This window comes from Ptychodera flava, chromosome 18, assembly GCF_041260155.1.
Source record: "Ptychodera flava strain L36383 chromosome 18, AS_Pfla_20210202, whole genome shotgun sequence".
NCBI lineage: Eukaryota > Metazoa > Hemichordata > Enteropneusta > Ptychoderidae > Ptychodera > Ptychodera flava.
The window spans coordinates 12,919,061-12,937,750 of NC_091945.1; the positions used below are offsets into that span (position 1 = coordinate 12,919,061).

The 18,690-nt window shown below is 38.0% G+C and overlaps 1 long non-coding RNA gene across 1 annotated transcript; it reads left to right on the plus strand.

The window, feature by feature from the left end:
* The first annotated feature begins 1,297 nt into the window (after positions 1 to 1,297).
* LOC139116890 (uncharacterized) lies at positions 1,298 to 16,420 on the plus strand. The gene is made up of 3 exons (XR_011548408.1): positions 1,298 to 1,330; positions 14,342 to 14,564; positions 15,370 to 16,420. It is a non-coding gene; the product is annotated as an uncharacterized lncRNA (long non-coding RNA).
* Positions 16,421 to 18,690: the final 2,270 nt, after the last annotated feature.

Genomic DNA, 18,690 nt, shown 5'->3' on the forward strand with positions numbered 1-18,690 from the left:
TCACCGTACATGAGATATTAGTGTAGGCCTATAGACCTACATGTCGACTGGCATACCGAGTGGCTATGGATGCTGGCTCGGGCCAGGCGAACGCACTGCATAATCATCAATGTGCAGAATGTCTACATGACTTGATTATTTAATAAAGAATAACGGTACGTGATATTACTGTACATGTCGGCTAGCTTAACCGAGCGGCTGTAGCTGCAGGGCTTTGGCCCGGCTTGGGCCCGTTGTCCACTGCTGCACAGACATAAACTCAAGGCGTGAAAGCTTTTCACCGCCCGATTTCATAAATCAGCGAAATTCAGGATCTCTGAGCGTTTTCGGTGATAAAAACTGGTCATCGGTCAGGTGGTTGCATAAACAATCGATCGACTGGCCCTTTTGCCTAAAATCATACCTTACCCTATGCTACTGGCAAGAAATCGTCCTGAAATCGGCTGGGCACACCAACCAGCGCCGGCCATTTTGAATAAGCTTCCTGCAACGTACGCGTCCAATGAGAGAAGAGCAATTGAAAGACAATACGTCATCTGCCAAGGGTTGTACGCACAGGCGCATACGTTGCATGCAACTCATTCAAAATGGCCGGCGCTGGGTTGGTGTGCCCAGCCGATTTTAGGACGATTTTTCGCCAGTAGCATAGGGTAAGGTATGATTTTAGGCAAAAGGGCCAGTCGATCGATTGTTTATGCAACCACCTGACCGATGACCAGTTTTTATCACCGAAAACGCTCAGAGATCCTGAATTTCGCTGATTTATGAAATCGGGCGGTGAAAAGCTTTCACGCCTTGAGTTTATGTCTGTGCAGCAGTGGACAACGGGCCAAAGCCCTGCAGCTACAGCCGCTCGGTTAAGCTAGCCGACATGTACAGTAATATCACGTACCGTTATTCTTTATTAAATAATCAAGTCATGTAGACATTCTACACATTGATGATTATGCAGTGCGTTCGCCTGGCCCGAGCCAGGCAGCCATAGCCACTCGGTATAATGCCTGTCAACAAGTAGGCCTATAGGTCTACACTGATATCTCACGTACGGTGATTTTTTTACTAAATAATCAACTCTACATATTAAATACGATTATTATCCCAGCAATGTGCCAAGCGCCTGTGCTTTGAAACCGTAACTTTCTGCGGAAAAGGAGGGCAAGGGGTTTTACCGTCTTTATACCGTGCGCTAAAGTATGATGATTTATTTTCGATTTCACGCACGCACTATTATTGGTCGTCCACTAATTTTTTATTACCGCACAAGAAATATAAATTCAATCAACCTGGCCACATCAGTATCATTCACTGCTGGGTGCTCATACTGTAACTTGTGAGTATTACTTTACTATATTCCGAAAGTAATAGCTTTCCACCTGTAGTTTTGGAATGACTTGTTTGCTTATCTAGCGCGTGTAAGTGTATAACGCGTATGTCGTTCAGGTTTTGTAGACTCTCAATTCAAGTCAACCTACCATGTCGCCAACTTCGGATTGCATCACGCCTGTCGATGAGAAGGTGTCGAGTATTTTTCTTCACAGTGACCACATTTACGTAACTTTTGGAAAATAACAAATTGTTTTCAATGTTACTTTAATTTCCGCTCGTTATGGTAACCATCATGTTAAGTGTCGTTTACGTAAAGGCGATTAATCAGCACATGCTGAGGGAATTACAGCCAACTGCCGTCATCAACTCAAGTGACACTCTTTACACTTTGCCTGTGTTTATCCATACATGAGCAGCCCTTTTTTGCGTTCGAACGTTTCATCGTATGCACCAACATGTTTTTGATAAGTTTCTGTTGAACTGCAGATCTGTAACTTTGTTACACGCCTGTGAAGACCTCAAAGTGGTCCCTGACTTCAAAGTGGTCCCCATCCTAAATGTCCGGTAAGATAGGGGGTTAAACTCAAGTCTGACGACACCTACCGCATAATGGACGCTTTTGTTGTCACACGGACGTTTCCGATGTAATATCAGCTGCTATTTTAGTATTTAATACCTAGAGTTGGAAAAATGTACAAAATAAGGGCTGAGCACAGAATTAACAATGGGGAGGGCTAGTGTCTATATCAATCATGACTTAGCTATAAAATGACTCATTTGAAGTCATATCGATATTTGGAAGTCATTCTAATCGCTGCTCGTAAATACATAAATGGATATGAAATACAATTTGCAGCATTGCTGTGACGTATCAATCGCACTTGCGGGTCAAAAATTCATCGCCACAAGCCAGCCCATAGACATTTTTGGTAGTTTACTTCGACCGGTACTATAACACTGGTCAGTTCACGACCCATTGTCTACTTCTGCTAGCTACCTAAATAATATAAACATGTATTTTCAACCGTTTTCCCGTGAGCCGACGTCCACGAATTCTGCAACGTTTGCCCTCTCGCGTAATTGAATACTTTGGGTCTGTCAAAAGTTCAGAACCGAGCAGAAACAGTCGACGGCTCTTAAAAAAAGCTGAAATTATAGATGTTGCCACATTCAACATAATTAACGGAAGTAGGAGATGAGTCATAGATAGTCAGAGATAAAGTAGGTACATGTTCATTTATTCAAAGACTAAGCTATTTCATTATTTTGCGAGGTAAATAAAAAAAACCGATTGGTGTCGTAGTAAACTACAGAAAAGGTCTATGGACAGATTAACAGCGGTTCTGAGGCGATATCCCTTGACACGAATGCAATCTATAGGCCTCAGCATTATGCTACGAATGCACAGATGTAAAATACACCAGAATAGGGCTCGAGGCCAATATTTTAGGGGGATATTTTTCTTAATTTTTTTTACAAAGATATCCAATACCTACCATAGAAAGTGACGCGATTGAAGTAATACATTACCTAAAAGAAGTTGAATACAGCAGGCAGAGCGTAAAATTATCCGAATTTTCATGGGACACCTTTGAAGTCAAGAGGACGCTTTTGAAGTCACTCTGATTTCTTTATTCTTTACTAAAAGTTTGAAAAAACAGGAAGTGTACTCTTGTCTTATTTATACCTGATACTTAACAGGTCGCATATTCAATTCTAAAATTAAAACATTCTTTCTTTTACATAAACGATTGAATACAGCACAGAGAGCGTAAAATCATCACAAGTCTTTGGGGACCACCTTGAGGTCAAAAGGACACTTTTGGAGTCAAACTGATTTTCTTTAAGCAATACTAAAAGTTGAAAAAATCCAAGGAAGTGTACTATAGTCCTATTAATAACTGATACTTCATAGGTCACATGTTACAATTTTCAAGTTAGGACATTGCTTCCATTACGCAAAAGAAGTTGAATAAAGCAGACAGAGTGTACAATCATTCGATTTTCCCGGGGACCACTTTGAAGTCAAAAGGACACTTTTGGAGTCAAACTGATTTTCTTTATTCAATACCAAAAGTTGGACAAAATCAAAGAAGTGTACTATAGTTTTATTTATACCTGATACTTCACAGGTCGCATGTTACATTTTTCAAGTCAACACATTCTTTTTTAACATAAACGATGTTGAATACAGCAGAGAGACCGTAAAATCATCCCAAGTTTTCGGGGACCACTTTGAAGTCAAAAGGACACTTTTGGAGTCAAACTGATTTTCTTTAAGCAATACTAAAAGTTGACAAAAATCCAAGGAAGTGTACTATAGTTCTATTAATAACTGATACTTCATAGGTCACATGTTACAATTTTCAAGTTAGAACATTGCGTCAATTACGCAAAAGAAGCTAATTAAGCAGACAGAGTGTACAATCATTCGATTTTCCCAGGGACCACTTTGAAGTCAAAAGGACACTTTTGGAGTCAAACTGATTTTCTTTATTCAATACTAAAAGTTGACAAAAATCCAAGGAAGTGTGCTATAGTCCTACTAATACCTGATACTTCATAGGTCGCATGTTCCATTTTTCAAGTTAGAACATTGCTCCAATTACGCAAAAGAAGTTGAATAAAGCAGACAGAGTGTACAATCATTCGATTTTCCCGGGGACCACTTTGAAGTCAAAAGGACACTTTTGGAGTCAAACTGATTTCCTTATTCAATACTAAAAGTTGACAAATATCCAAGGAAGTGTGCTATAGTCCTACTAATACCTGGTACCTCACAGGTCGCATGTTCCATTTTTCAAGTTAGAACATTGCTTCAATTACGCAAAAGAAGTTAATTAAGCAGACAGAGTGTACAATCATTCGATTTTCCCGGAGACCACTTTGAAGTCAAAAGGACACTTTTGGAGTCAAACTGATTTTCTTTATTCAATACTAAAAGTTGACAAAAATCCAAGGAAGTGTGCTATAGTCCTACTAATACCTGATACTTCATAGGTCGCATGTTCCATTTTTCAAGTTAGAACATTGCTTCAATTACGCAAAAGAAGTTGAATAAAGCAGACAGAGTGTACAATCATTCGATTTTCCCGGGGACCACTATGAAGTCAAAAGGACACTTTTGGAGTCAAACTGATTTTCCTTATTCAATACTAAAAGTTGACAAATATCCAAGGAAGTGTGCTATAGTCCTATTAATACCTGATACCTCACAGGTCGCATGTTCCATTTTTCAAGTTAGGACATTGCTTCAATTACGCAAAAGAAGTTGAATAAAGCAGACAGAGTGTACAATCATTCGATTTTCCCGGGGACCACTTTGAAGTCAAAAGGACACTTTTGGAGTCAAATTGATTTTCTTTATTCAATACTAAAAGTTGACAAAAATCCAAGGAAGTGTACTATAGTCCTATTAATAACTGATACTTCATAGGTCACATGTTACATTTTCAAGTTAGAACATTGCTTCAATTACGCTAAAGAAGCTAATTAAGCAGACAGAGTGTACAATCATTCGATTTTCCCGGGGACCACTTTGAAGTCAAAAGGACACTTTTGGAGTCAAACTGATTTTCTTTATTCAATACTAAAAGTTGACAAATATCCAAGGAAGTGTGCTATAGTCCTACTAATACCTGATAGTTCATAGGTCGCATGTTCCATTTTTCAAGTTAGACCATTGCTTCAATTACGCAAAAGAAGTTGAATAAGCAGACAGAGTGTACAATCATTCGATTTTCCCGGGGACCACTATGAAGTCAAAAGGACACTTTTGGAGTCAAACTGATTTTCCTTATTCAATACTAAAAGTTGACAAATATCCAAGGAAGTGTGCTATAGTCCTATTAATACCTGATACCTCACAGGTCGCATGTTCCATTTTTCAAGTTAGGACATTGCTTCAATTACGCAAAAGAAGTTGAATAAAGCAGACAGAGTGTACAATCATTCGATTTTCCGGGGACCACTTTGAAGTCAAAAGGACACTTTTGGAGTCAAACTGATTTTCTTTATTCAATACTAAAAGTTGACAAATATCCAAGGAAGTGTGCTATAGTCCTACTAATACCTGATACTTCATAGGTCGCATGTTCCATTTTTCAAGTTAGAACATTGCTTCAATTACGCAAAAGAAGTTGAATAAAGCAGACAGAGTGTTCAATCATTAGATTTTCCCGGGGACCACTTTGAAGTCAAAAGGACACTTTTGGAGTCAAACTGATTTTCCTTATTCAATACTAAAAGTTGACAAATATCCAAGGAAGTGTGCTATAGTCCTATTAATAACTGATACTTCATAGGTCGCATGTTCCATTTTTCAAGTTAGAACATTGCTTCAATTACGCAAAAGAAGTTGAATAAAGCAGACAGAGTGTACAATCATTCGATTTTCCCGGGGACCACTTTGAAGTCAAAAGGACACTTTGGAGTCAAACTGATTTTCCTTATTCAATACTAAAAGTGGACAAATATCCAAGGAAGTGTGCTATAGTCCTACTAATACCTGATACTTCATAGGTCGCATGTTCCATTTTTCAAGTTAGAACATTGCTTCAATTACGCAAAAGAAGTTGAATAAAGCAGACAGAGTGTACAATCATTCGAATTTCCCGGGGACCACTATGAAGTCAAAAGGACACTTTTGGAGCCAAACTGATTTTCCTTATGCAATATTAAAAGTTGGACAAAAAGGAAGTGTACTATAGTTTTATTAATACCTGATATCTCACAGGTCGCATGTTACATTTTTCAAGTCAACACATTCTTTCTTTAACGTAAACGATGTGGAATACAGCAGAGAGACCGTAAAATCATCATAAGTTTTCGGGGACCACTTTGAAGTCAAAAGGACACTTTTGGAGTCAAACTGATTTCTTTATTCAGTACTAAAAGTTGACAAAAATCTAAGGAAGTGTACTATAGGCCTATTATACCTGATACTTCACAGCTGGCATGTTTCATTTTTCAAGTCAACAATTCTTTTTAATTTTCCTTAAAAGAAGCTGAACATAGCAGATGGAGCATGTAATCAAGTGGAATTTCCGTGGGCACCTTTACGGACATTTTGGTGTCATATGTATTTTTCAATACAATACCAAATGTGTGATAAATCAGTAGAAATGTAGAATAATCCTACAAGTAACTCTGTCTTATAAACTCAATCTCATACACACATACAAATGGACGTTGAGCATTATTTAGCCAAAAAAAATCTTTATTTAACTGTACATAAATTTTAACAGTAGAGTAAAGCACGAGAGCAGTTTTTCTCTATAAAGTAAAATAACTACTTTCAATAACCGGAAAAATGAGATAAAGGGCATAAATTTCACAAAACTAAAAGCACATAATACCTAAAGGCCATACAGTCCTGTTGTGCTATGTAGAGAATAGCTTTTTGTGACACATATGTTTATGAAGATAGATACCTTTGATAGCACATTTCAAAAAATGTCAAAAAAGCTGCATTACCACTAATACAAAATTGAAAATATTATTATAATTTGAACATCACAGTAAGATTATCCCTGAGAACAAATCAGCCAGTGGTATGAGATGAGTAGTGTTTAGAGAAAGAGATTTTTTGATCAATAATGGAAAACATAGCATCAATGACACTTGGCTCTCATTTGATTTGATGAGGCAGGCCACAGTGTGTATACTTAACTATGTTTACCCTTGGCAACATGCATACAAAGTTTCATAGCCATTGGAAGAGGGATTTCAGAGAAAATGATTTTTGACCAAATATGGGAAAAGTTGCGCAAAAATGCCTATATGAAAATATTCACAAAAAATTTGAAGACACTCAACCGAGGTTGCCTCTAGATACATTAAAAACAAATTTCAAACCAATCAAAACATTTACTTCAAAGAAAATTAGTTTTTGACCAAAATATTGCCCCAAAATGCAAAAAAACCCCAAAAACACAAAGATGAAAATTTCACCACAATTTAAGAAATCATATAGAAAACAACTCTAGAGTATTAAGTTTCAAAGCAATCCAACAAGAAATTTGAGAGAAAAAACATTTTTGACCAAAACTGGAAAAATGCCCCCAAAATACAAAATTGCAGATTTCATCATATATTCAAGATATCATATTTAGTTCATCTGTAGGAACCTGTATACCAATACCAAATATCAAAGCTGTCAGATGGGCGGTTTTGATGAAATAAAGTTTTGACCAAAAATGACAAAAAAAATTCCTTAAAAGTACAGATTTGCATATTTCATTACAATTTGAACAAATCTAAGTTGGGTTATCCCAAGGGACCTATATACAAAATAACAAAGCTGTCTGACCAGCGATTATGAAGAAGATTTTTTACAAAAAAACGCCTTTTTTGGCGCTAATTTGCATATTTTCAAAAATATCAAAAAATACCGTCAAGGACAGTGTGCTCACATTCGGTTTGAATTGGTAAATTCAAGAAATATTTAAACCAGAAAAACAAGAATGATAAAAGCAAATAAGGTCTGCAACTTAGGTACTGAAGGTCGTCTTTGGGAACATGCATATCATCTTCTATAGCGACGGGACAAGCAGATCCTACATACAGAAAGCAATGTCAACAAAAAAATTAGCCAGAGAAGCTTGACAAAAAGAAAAGGTGGGAGAGTGGGGAAAAAATAAAGAGTGGGAAAAAATGTACAAGGGATCTGGTAAAAAGTAATGCTACCTCATCAATCTTCTAGCCCCTACCCCCTCCTGAATATCAAATGTTCCACCCCTTACATAAAACCAGCTGACAGGAAATGTATTTACAACCTTGGGGATGTTTTAATTAATGCTATGAGTGCTATCATTCAAATGTAAACAACACTTAAATCAGTTACAGATAGCGAAATGCCTTCCACTGTGGGGGGGGATTACAACATCTGGAATTATCCTGGATCCTAATTTCTCATCAGTTCTTATGTGTCTTAACATGCAAAAGTTGAAAAAATTGGTTCGCAATGAAAATATTTACTTCAACTTTGTTTTCTGGATCAAATTTTACTACAAATTGATATTAAATATGACAAAATTATGTTCACAGCCTTCGAAACTCTCTCACAACATATCCTGGGTTGGTGTAGGTCATTTAAGGTCACAAACTGAGAAAATTACCTAAAATATAAAAATTTGGGGTCTCCCAACACTTTGAGCAGAAAATTTATCAAATAACATCCCTCGGGACTTTTGTACCAAATTACAAAGCTATCAGACAAGTAATTTTGAGAACAAGTTGTCTGTCCAGGAGCTTTAAAAAGAAAATATTTTTAAGAATTTTTGACCAAAAATGACAAAAATTGCCCCAAAACACTAATATTTCCAATTTTGTCATAACTTCAACAATAAGAAGGTAACACCCTTGTAAACATCGAATCCAAATTTGAGAGCAATTGGGCTAGCGGTTTCTGAAAAGAAGAAATTTTACTTAAAATGAGAAAAATAACCAAAAAATTCAGCAAAAATACAAAATTCGAGATATCTTCACAATATCATAAAACTGATTTTCATCAACCTGAGGAACCTGTATACCAAATATCAAAGCTATCAGATTTGTTGTTTTTGAATAAAAATATTTTTGACCAAAAGTTGGGAAAATTGCCCTAAAATTACAAATATAAAAATTTCAATTCAATTTGTATAAACTTGACTGAGGTCATCCTGAGGAACATGTATACAAACTTTCAAAATAATCAGATGAGTGGTTTCAGAAAAAATACCGCAATTATACGGTGTCGCTCAAATTTGATCAGAATTGGTATATACCAGTATGGGTTACCAATGATCAACAATAAATGTTGTTCCTATCTGTTCAGTGGAGGAAAATTCTACGTTGATGTTATGGCAATGATTTCTGCACAGTACAACCAGAAAAACAACAAGAAATATTTAAACCAGAAAAACAAGAATGACAAAAGTAATTAAGGTCTAACTTTTGGTACTGGAGGTCAACTTTAGCAACATGCATAGCAGAAACAAGCCCCTCTTAGTTTAGTATAAACTGTCTTCCCCCATCTACTGTCTATGGTTGCAGCTGGTCTGTTAATATGTAACGGTTCATAAACAATGACAGAAATGAGTCAAGATCAGTGGAGTTTGCCTGTTTCTCACTGGCATGCCTCCTGCACATTTGCTGCATTTCACTTTTTCTTACCTCATTTGCACATTTTTGACACTGATGTGTTCATTTGAGCAAATTCACATCTCAACCCCTGCATCTACCTGTACACCAAATACTGAGATGGTAGCTTTGGCGGTATGGGAGCCTTTGTGTGTGACGGACATACATCTGCACATACCCACAAATATACAGACATGCAAATCGGATGCAAATGAACTGATTCAGCTTATATGATAACCTCACATTGGTATACCAAATGTGAGCTCAAAATTAAAAAAAATATATTCTCAAATCATATTTTTCATCTACGCAACAAATAGCGAATCAGTAAGTACTGCGGTTATCAAGATATTTGAGTGACTGGACGCCTCACAAACGGACATACATACATACTGACAACGGATGCCGGACAGATACCCATCCCAATAGCTTCAAAAGACTATCGTATAGTAGCTAAAAATGAAAATTTTGCCACAATACTAGCGAAAATCACCATAAACATCCCGCATACAGAGTTTCAACAAAATCTAGACTGCCGTTACAGAGTTTAAGCGTTTGCTGGATTTTCTCTGTTTTCTACCACATTTCTTTTTTTTACCTCATCATCATATTTTGAAGACTGACACTTTCAATTGAACAAATTCACATCTCCACCCCCAGGTGCACCAGTACACCAAATACTACAAGGTAGTGCTGCGGTTTTGAGTTTTCGATGTGCACGAAGGTAGCATGCACACATACTAACATACATAAATGTAGACACCGCTGGACCTACCATAAAAACTCTTTTTGGTATAATATACGTACATGTATACACCAAATGTGAGCTAAAAATTGTCCTGAAAATAGAAAATTGTGGATTTATCAAAATTTGAATATTTCACAATTTGATCATCCCTATGAATCTGTATAACAAATATCAGTGCTGTCAGACAAGGGGTTTTGGTGTAAAAAATTCTATTTTGTTTCAGCCAAACCTTAAAGCCCCATACAGCAGCAAATGTGTTGTAAACCAATCTCAAATTATCCTCAGTTTTCCAAGGGTTTTCTTCAAGTAAGACACATTAAAGACCAAAAAAGTGTACAACACTGTCGATAGCCTAAGAAGTAGCATTTAAATTCAAACTTTAACATGATTTTAGATTTTCTGAGAATTTCAAAAAAAAAAGTCGTTGACAATGACGTAGTCCCCACTTGTAATAGGAGTATTAGTCTTGATGGGGCAGGGAAATGTGGTCATTAAGAAGTATCACTGGAGTGTATATGTTCAGATCTATGGGCACATAGGTCTATGTCATTGTTCCCAATTTGAAACAAGAGGCATGTCTAAGTTATGGTTCTAAATCGGGAAAAAAGATCAGACCTCTAGCTGTATTGGCCAGCCAAGAAATACATATGCGCACAATAAATGAGGTACAAGATGTGACATCTTAAGGTCTATTATCCTATCAAAATTGAAGCGTAAAGAACTTGTGGTTACTGAGTTGTGCATATATATGTATAATCAAGGTCAAAGGTCATCAAGGTCACGTGACATTTTGTCAAAAAAATTGTATTGCTAAGTTATCCCTATATACCAAAAATCAGACCTCTAGCTCTATTGGCTCGCTCAAAATTAGATATGCACATAATTAATGAGGTACAATATGTGGCGTCATAAGGTGTCCTATCATACCATATATGAAAGGTTTAGCACTTGTGGTTACTGAGTTATGGACAAATATGTATATTTGACATCAAAGGTCACCAAGGTCACGTGACATTTTGTCAAAGTGTCTAGATATCTGCGTGAACGGATGGGTGAACGGACGGATATGTCCCAATCTATAAGCCCCCTGGACTTTATCTGTGGGGACTAAAAACTGTGTCACTGCATCCTTTTTGCAATATGAATACGATGAGAAACTAAATTTTTATTTTTCTTGGCCTTATACATGGGAGTCTATGGAGAGCTGCCTTATACATGGGAGTCTATGGAGGTGTAAACTAAAAAGTCCTCTAACACGGCCAAATTTGATCACATTGTGAAACAAATTGACGTGCATCTGTATGAGGTAGGGTATTATCCTTGTATCAAGTTTGAACAAAATCGCTCCAGGCGTCTCTGAGATATCTGTGTGAATGGACGGACGGACACACGCACGGACGGACGGACGCACGCACGGACATGACCAAACCTATAAGTCCCCAGGACGGTGTCCTGGGGACTAATAATCATATGACAGGAAAATAAAGATTAGAACAAATAGTTGGCATTCGTGTGTTGTGCATTAAGTAAATGGCATCATGCTTGTTTCTGGTATGATCATGGTGTGTATGTGCGGGGAAATACTGTTTTTTTTTTAATTTTCTGTTGGTCGCCAATTTTTGAGTACGTCACCAGTTTATTATTCAGCCTGTTAAAACGTGTAGGCATGGTCCAAATCAGCAAGCAGTGATAACTCTGATCTTTCCACATCATTTCCAAGAACTCTGTTATCTGGAGAGATTAAAATTGAAAAATTTATTACCAGTAAGCAAATCAATCCAGTCATCATTATCAGAAGATAAAATGTATGCAAATTAAGAAAGAAACACAAATATAATCTCTTTTTGGTATTTATATACACACCAAATATGAGCTAAAAACCGACTCAAAGCAGGTCTGTTCATTATAAGCACATATGTAAAATTATGACTACGGTAAGTATTGAAATGGAGACATAACAAAATACATAAATGAGTACACTATAGGTGTAACCGTAGACTCAAATTGTGTGCTGAACACATGAGGCTGAGATTGGGGATTTGGCTCAGCGGTTTTATCTATGGCTTCTGCGCTAGGTGACTGGTGCTATACGTTGTGAGTTCAAATCCGACTGAAACCACAATATATTACAAAAGTGTATGGACACAAATTCCATGTCTTGTATTCAGTTTAGATTGTCAGCTTGAATTAACAGCTAGACATCAGTTAAGACTGATGACACAGTCCTTGACGTAAAAGAACTTTGTCATTCAAAGTCACTGAAATGTACGTACATTGTACCAATGATGTGAAATGACCTAAGTTACAATGAAAACAATGTCAAGGCATGTAGAGTACAAACTCAACACATGGAAACTAGACAATATGGCTGCCTCCAAGTGCTAAATTTGCTTTCCTGTGCGTGCATGATACAGCCTTGGGGCTTAGTGGGCCAGGGTCGGGTGTTGGAGTATATTTCTATTCTTTCAAGTATCATCATAAATTCCTGACAAACTGTGTTTAAAACCCTTTCCCCAAAATACCATGGACAGGTAAAAAAAATCTAAGTTGGCAAAGAGCAGTCAGGAGGGGGGTCACTTCTATTACTTGCCAATATGAACATGCGCCGCCCAATGGGGTGGGTATTTCAGCAACTTGGTCCAAAATAGGGGGGGGGGGGGTCAATTCCACTGTAAAACATGGTCTAAAATGGGGTTGAAGTTTGAGTGCCACACAAGAACAAATTTCAACAGTCTGTTCCCATCTCGCTAGCAGGGTTCTGAGCTGCACTCAATAAGCATGGATATCTTTTCTGCGGCAGGGGAACCATTACAGAGACCCCCTGGCTTAAAGTAAATATGGACTTTGTTTTAAAACATTGTCACTGATTTGTCAGAACTCTACATATGGCAGATTTCTGCCCAATAGAAAATACCCAAACAAAGTGGCTCTACTGCTCCTAGTATTATTCAGGTTGACCATGGCCATATGAAGTTAGTATTGCTTACTGACAAACAGCGAGGTTTGTTGTGAATTGTAATTTTAAAAAAACACCACTCAGACTACTGCAGATAACTGATAATTTGCAGAAGCTGGACCAAAATTTGGTGAGAGTGAAAGGCATTTTCTTTCACAAAATTTGTTGGTATTTCCTCATGATTTTTCGGAATCATGGCTTGGCCAGCAACAAAATAGCTCTAAACGCAGTATAAGCTTACAGTGGTAGGCTTTGCCGGGGCAAATACATGCTTTTTCCGTTTTAAAAATGTTGACGCTATGACTGTTGACCTGGGTCAAAGGTCATAAAGGTCTAAAATGGGGTCCTAAAACAACGAGATTTTAGGTCTAAAATGGGCCCTGGGTTTTATACCTGCGGCCGCACACCCCTACCACTTCTCTGAACAAGTACTTCCCCCTCCCCCCGAGAGAGGTACAGCAGTTCTAGCTCTGCGTATGTATATAACGCCGGAAACACAGCATCGTACGCAGGGCCATCATTCATTGTGCGATGTTTCTGTGTAAGTTCACAGTGTAATTTGATTTTGGACGAAGACAATCAGCACTCGCACACAGGCGTTCTGTTTACTGGATAGTTTGTATAAGTGTAGTTTATGCTACGTTCCGATGTTCTGTTCCGTAAAAGTCTACGGAACAGAACGTCGGAACAATGGTCGGAACGTAGCTCTGCATGGCCATATGGCAGGGCTGTGTGTTCGTAGCGGCGCGGCGTTATACGACCTCCCAACACATGTGGTGGGAGGCCGTATACGCCGGTAACACTCGGCCCTGCCATGCAGAGCTACCCAGTAAACAGAACGCCTGTATGCGAGTATGAAATATAACGTCGAGCAACAAGATTGAAATTAATGACTGTTTGAGCTGGTACTCACTCAGTAAACTGCTAGGCCATATGGACATCCGCATATCCGTACAGTGATCGGTGGGTCGCGGTCGCTGGTCTCGACCGTGCCATGTGGAGCGCAATCTCCCATGATGCTAATATGAGACACCCTAACCAGGTGAAAAAATTGGACGCGCAGTTTGGGCTGGTAAAATGCATCGGAATTTAGAAAAAGTAATAAAAGTGAGCGCATATATCAAAAAGGACCAAAATAACAGATTAGTATTGGCAATGTTACAAAGTTTAACAACTTTATGCAAATATAGGAATGGAAAATCCCTGGACTGCGTAAAATTTCAGTTCAATTACAACTACGGGGGACCACTTTGAAGTCAGGGACCACTTAGAGGTCTTCACACACGCCATATCCGGAACATGGGAAACGAAGCCAGTCAGGAAAATGACAACAAGCGCAATAAGAAAGAGGAAGATGGTCCTGTGATGGCTGCTGCCAAAGCAGTTGGTGGTGTTGTTGTCGACGTTTTGCAGGTAATTTGAGGATTACCAAAACAGTTTTTCCTCAATACCATTTCGTTCGTTTGCACATGTAAGTTGGTACACTAGGCGATGACACAAATATGGATAACTGTATCGAATCAATTGGCTCTACTGTGCAAATAAGTGAAATACTGTTACACGGATTTAAGATGACAACAGCTATATATAATACGTTTCGCACAACTCTTCCGAACATTGAAAAACCTTTGTCTTTGGTTTGACCTCAAATATATTTTAGTAAAGCGTAGAGCAGAAATGAACCAACCATAAGACAGTACACTAGACATAAACATTCAATTGAAAATCCAATCGTCATACCATGGTTTGTAGATTAAGAAACGCGGTCTTTCAACTGCGTAATCTGTTTCTCTATTACCAAAATTTGCATGTTGACCCCCGTATTTTTATTTTTGATTTTGAAAGAGAATGATTGAAAAATTCCTTGAGGAAAGTTAGAGCAAAAGTTTAAGTCTTTCACTTTCGAGGTGCATACTACCTTAAGTTTGGCTCCTTGTTAGTCAAATTACACTACACGGCTAGTATCAACGGATAGTTTTGTACATGGGGAAGATAACTTTCTATGGCGCCTTTGTTGTTCATCACTGAAATTGGTTTGTACACTGTACTTCCAGGTATATGAGTTACACTTTCACTCAATACTTTCGATCTTATCTTCAGTCGTAGGTTTATAATAATTTTGTTTTCGTAAAGAAAAATAGCGTTTTTTCACAGTTCTTAGTTGTTGAATTTTTTCAGTAAAACAAACTAATTGAACGTTTTTCCGTTTACTTTGTAGGCACCCTTGGATATGTATGAGGTGCCAGCTTACCTCGCCGTCGTTAGGGAGAAAAAGGAGAGAGAAAGCAAATGAAAGAAAATTCTTAATATTAATGACAATATACAGCAATATTAATATGGAGAAGGTTGGCAATTGAAAGACAACGAACACATAATTATACATGATGGGATAATACTAAAGTGTCATATCCATTAAAGGCTCTGCATATTGAGTGTGACGAAGAAAATACAGTAACTTTAAATGTTAACTGTTAATTTAAATATATTACTTCTTTGTCAAGACCAGTGAATTTTGTGACGTCATACGCTCAGATTATTACTTATAATGTAACTGATTATCCAACATTGTGGCTCCAGATGTGTTCTACATCTACAAATTACCTGACATTGCCAAAAACTATAAAATAATGCCAATAATGTACCCCGTTCCTGCCTGTACTCAAGCAAACTTTGCACGCCATAATGTACTCGGCTTCGCTTCGTACATTATGCTGTTTAAAGTGTTCGTTCGTCCATAGTTTATAGTGTGTTTTTTTGCGTAATTGTCAATCGTCACTCGGAACGCCTAAGGCGAAGATAACTGCTCCACTTATATTCGTGAAATATTGGCAAAATTGTATCGAAAATCGGGCTAATAGTTAATATTTATATATATATTACGTATCATAACAATTATCCATCTTGAATGATGAATATATTCTACCAACATTTTTGGACATTTGTGACACTTAGCAATATCAATAGAATTTTCTATGAATGAGAAATGTGAACAGATTATTGTAGAATTCACAGTGAAACTTATCATGAATTTGTGTCTGACTAAGGGAATTAAGTTTGCATTGTTGCAGCATTTAGAAGTTTTATCAATGTTTTTGCAAAAAACTTGAAATTTTTTTTGTGTTTTTTTAATTTCCACAAAAATTTAAGGTGGTTGAGTATAGTTTTTACATCGATTAGGTTTGTAACAACACTGGGTTATTACTTACATTTTGAAATGGTTGAATAAATATGATGTGACGATTAGTGAGCCTTGAAAAAATTCACATTTCAAATATTTAGTGCAATCGTTTTCTTCTTAAAAACATACAGAATAATTTTGGCTTTTTGTCAAGCCACACGATGATGCTTCACTGCAAGCTTTTTGAGAGATAACGAACGAGGGCGCACTTTATCCTGGATATGAGCAGGCTCTCACATATTGAGGGGCGTCAAAAAATTGCATGGCGCAGCAAAAAAAATGGCGAAGTTCAGAACGGCGTCGGAACGAAAGGGAGAAGGCGAGATGAATCATATAACAACGGCAGTTCTATAACAAGAGTGGCGGTGAAGAATTGAAACTAAAACATTTAACCGTCATTTTTGATTGAATTGCAATGATGGTCCAAAACGTTGCATCTTAAGTTAACACTAACAGTCACAGTATTCCACCGATGCGACCATCAATACCAACACGAAAGTAATATTTTCACCTAACAGAAATATAGTAGGCCCTTATTCGACTGAGAATCTTTTTAATCCATATACTTTGTTTTTGTGCAAGGCTGTAAGTGTGATGGCTGAATATTTGTGGTCTTCCATTGCAACGAGTGTTTGAGATAAAAATGATAGACTCTTAATTTGTACGAAAAATATGAATTATCCATTTCGTCATGGAGTCAGAAAACCAGTTAGAAGGTACTTCAGTTCAGAAAGAACTCGCAGAAACCATGGTCACTCAAGTAATAAACTGGCATCAATAATTCATAATACTATAATATTTATTAAAATCTTTACGCTATAACATCCAACGATACTTTGAACTATGCAAGTAAACTGAATATTCGCGGATTTTAAAATAAAGTTGTTCACATGTCGAATATAATGACAAAATCGCCAAAATGACGTTCTTACTGGAATATGACAGTTTAAAAGAAGGCTCTAAAGTTTCAGTAGCATTATCGAATAAAAAGGAATATTCGACAGAGAGTTGTTTTTATTTTGATATCATGATTATCCGAATCTCAAAGCGTGATTTCTGCATCCACCTTCTCAAGCTACCAAACGAATTGAGTCATGAGAGAGAGAGAGAGAGAGAGAGAGAGAGAGAGAGAGAGAGAGGAGAGAGAGAGAGAGAGAGAGAGAGAGAGAGGAGAGAGAGAGAGAGAGAGAGAGAGAGAGAGAGGATTAACGATCGGATGTCGGACCAATACTTATAGCGTAATTCCAAATTTTCCTCTTTCTGCGAGGTACCGAGAAACTCACTTGAACAAGTAGCGATGCGATATAGTTTTGGTAAACCCTACATTGCATCTTACCTTTGCCCAGTTTGCGTAACATTGTCCGAAACGTTTTTGTTTGTTTTGGCTGTGGGAAATGTTGCAAGTCTGCTGAAATCATTTTAAAGATTATCTTTCTTATTTATCTTCGTCGATTAGAAAGGTACAACGGCGCGGCGTTGCCCTCCACAGACAAATGCTCACGCGAGTATTCTACTTTCTATTATGCAAATATAGCTACCAATTATCGCTTTGTTGAGGGACAAACTTCTCTTTTGTTGTTGTTCCGCACGCTTTCGGTTACATCACCGACAAAAGACATGACGTTCCGGTCGCTTTTGATTTCATCACAAATGAAAGGCACGGTACCGCTCTGGAACCCTTTATAAAGAGAGTGTCTTGCCTTCGAACGTCATTGAATCGTCAGATTTTGTCTCGACAACATCTCGTTTCGAATTCCTATTCTTCTTCCATATTCTCGAAGCGCATACTAGGATGGACCGACGAATTCCAGAGAATAGCCGGCATCAAGATTATCACTACTCAAAATTTGATGAATCCATGTACCCCGAGTTGTGCAAAGACAACCGTTCTCCTGTTGATCTGTCAACGACGAATTCGAAAACCGCCAAGTTCAATTCCTTGGTTAACGTGTCTTCAGCAACCGACCATAACCTCGATCAGCCGCTCTTCGTCGACGGTGACGCGTATTCACTCTCAGAAGACGACGGCTCTTCCGACTGCCTCGACTTGTACGACACTGGTTGTGGTCGACTTCAGATCGACGAGGATGCAGCTTCGCAGTCCGAGGAAGATGTCCCTGTCCCGGTCGTTACTAAACCGAGGAAACGGAAGTGCAAGAAGCTGAAGAGAAGACGTACCAGCGACCACGATGAACCAAAGGTGAGCGACGACGTGACGTCCGAGAAAGCTATCCGCGTCCCGATCGTCACCCGCCCGGCGCAGCACGAGACGCAGACGCAGAAGAACGGCATGCCATCGACGACACCGAGCGAAAGCACAGAGAGAGATCTCGCAACAGGAAGATCATCACTGGCTTCAAC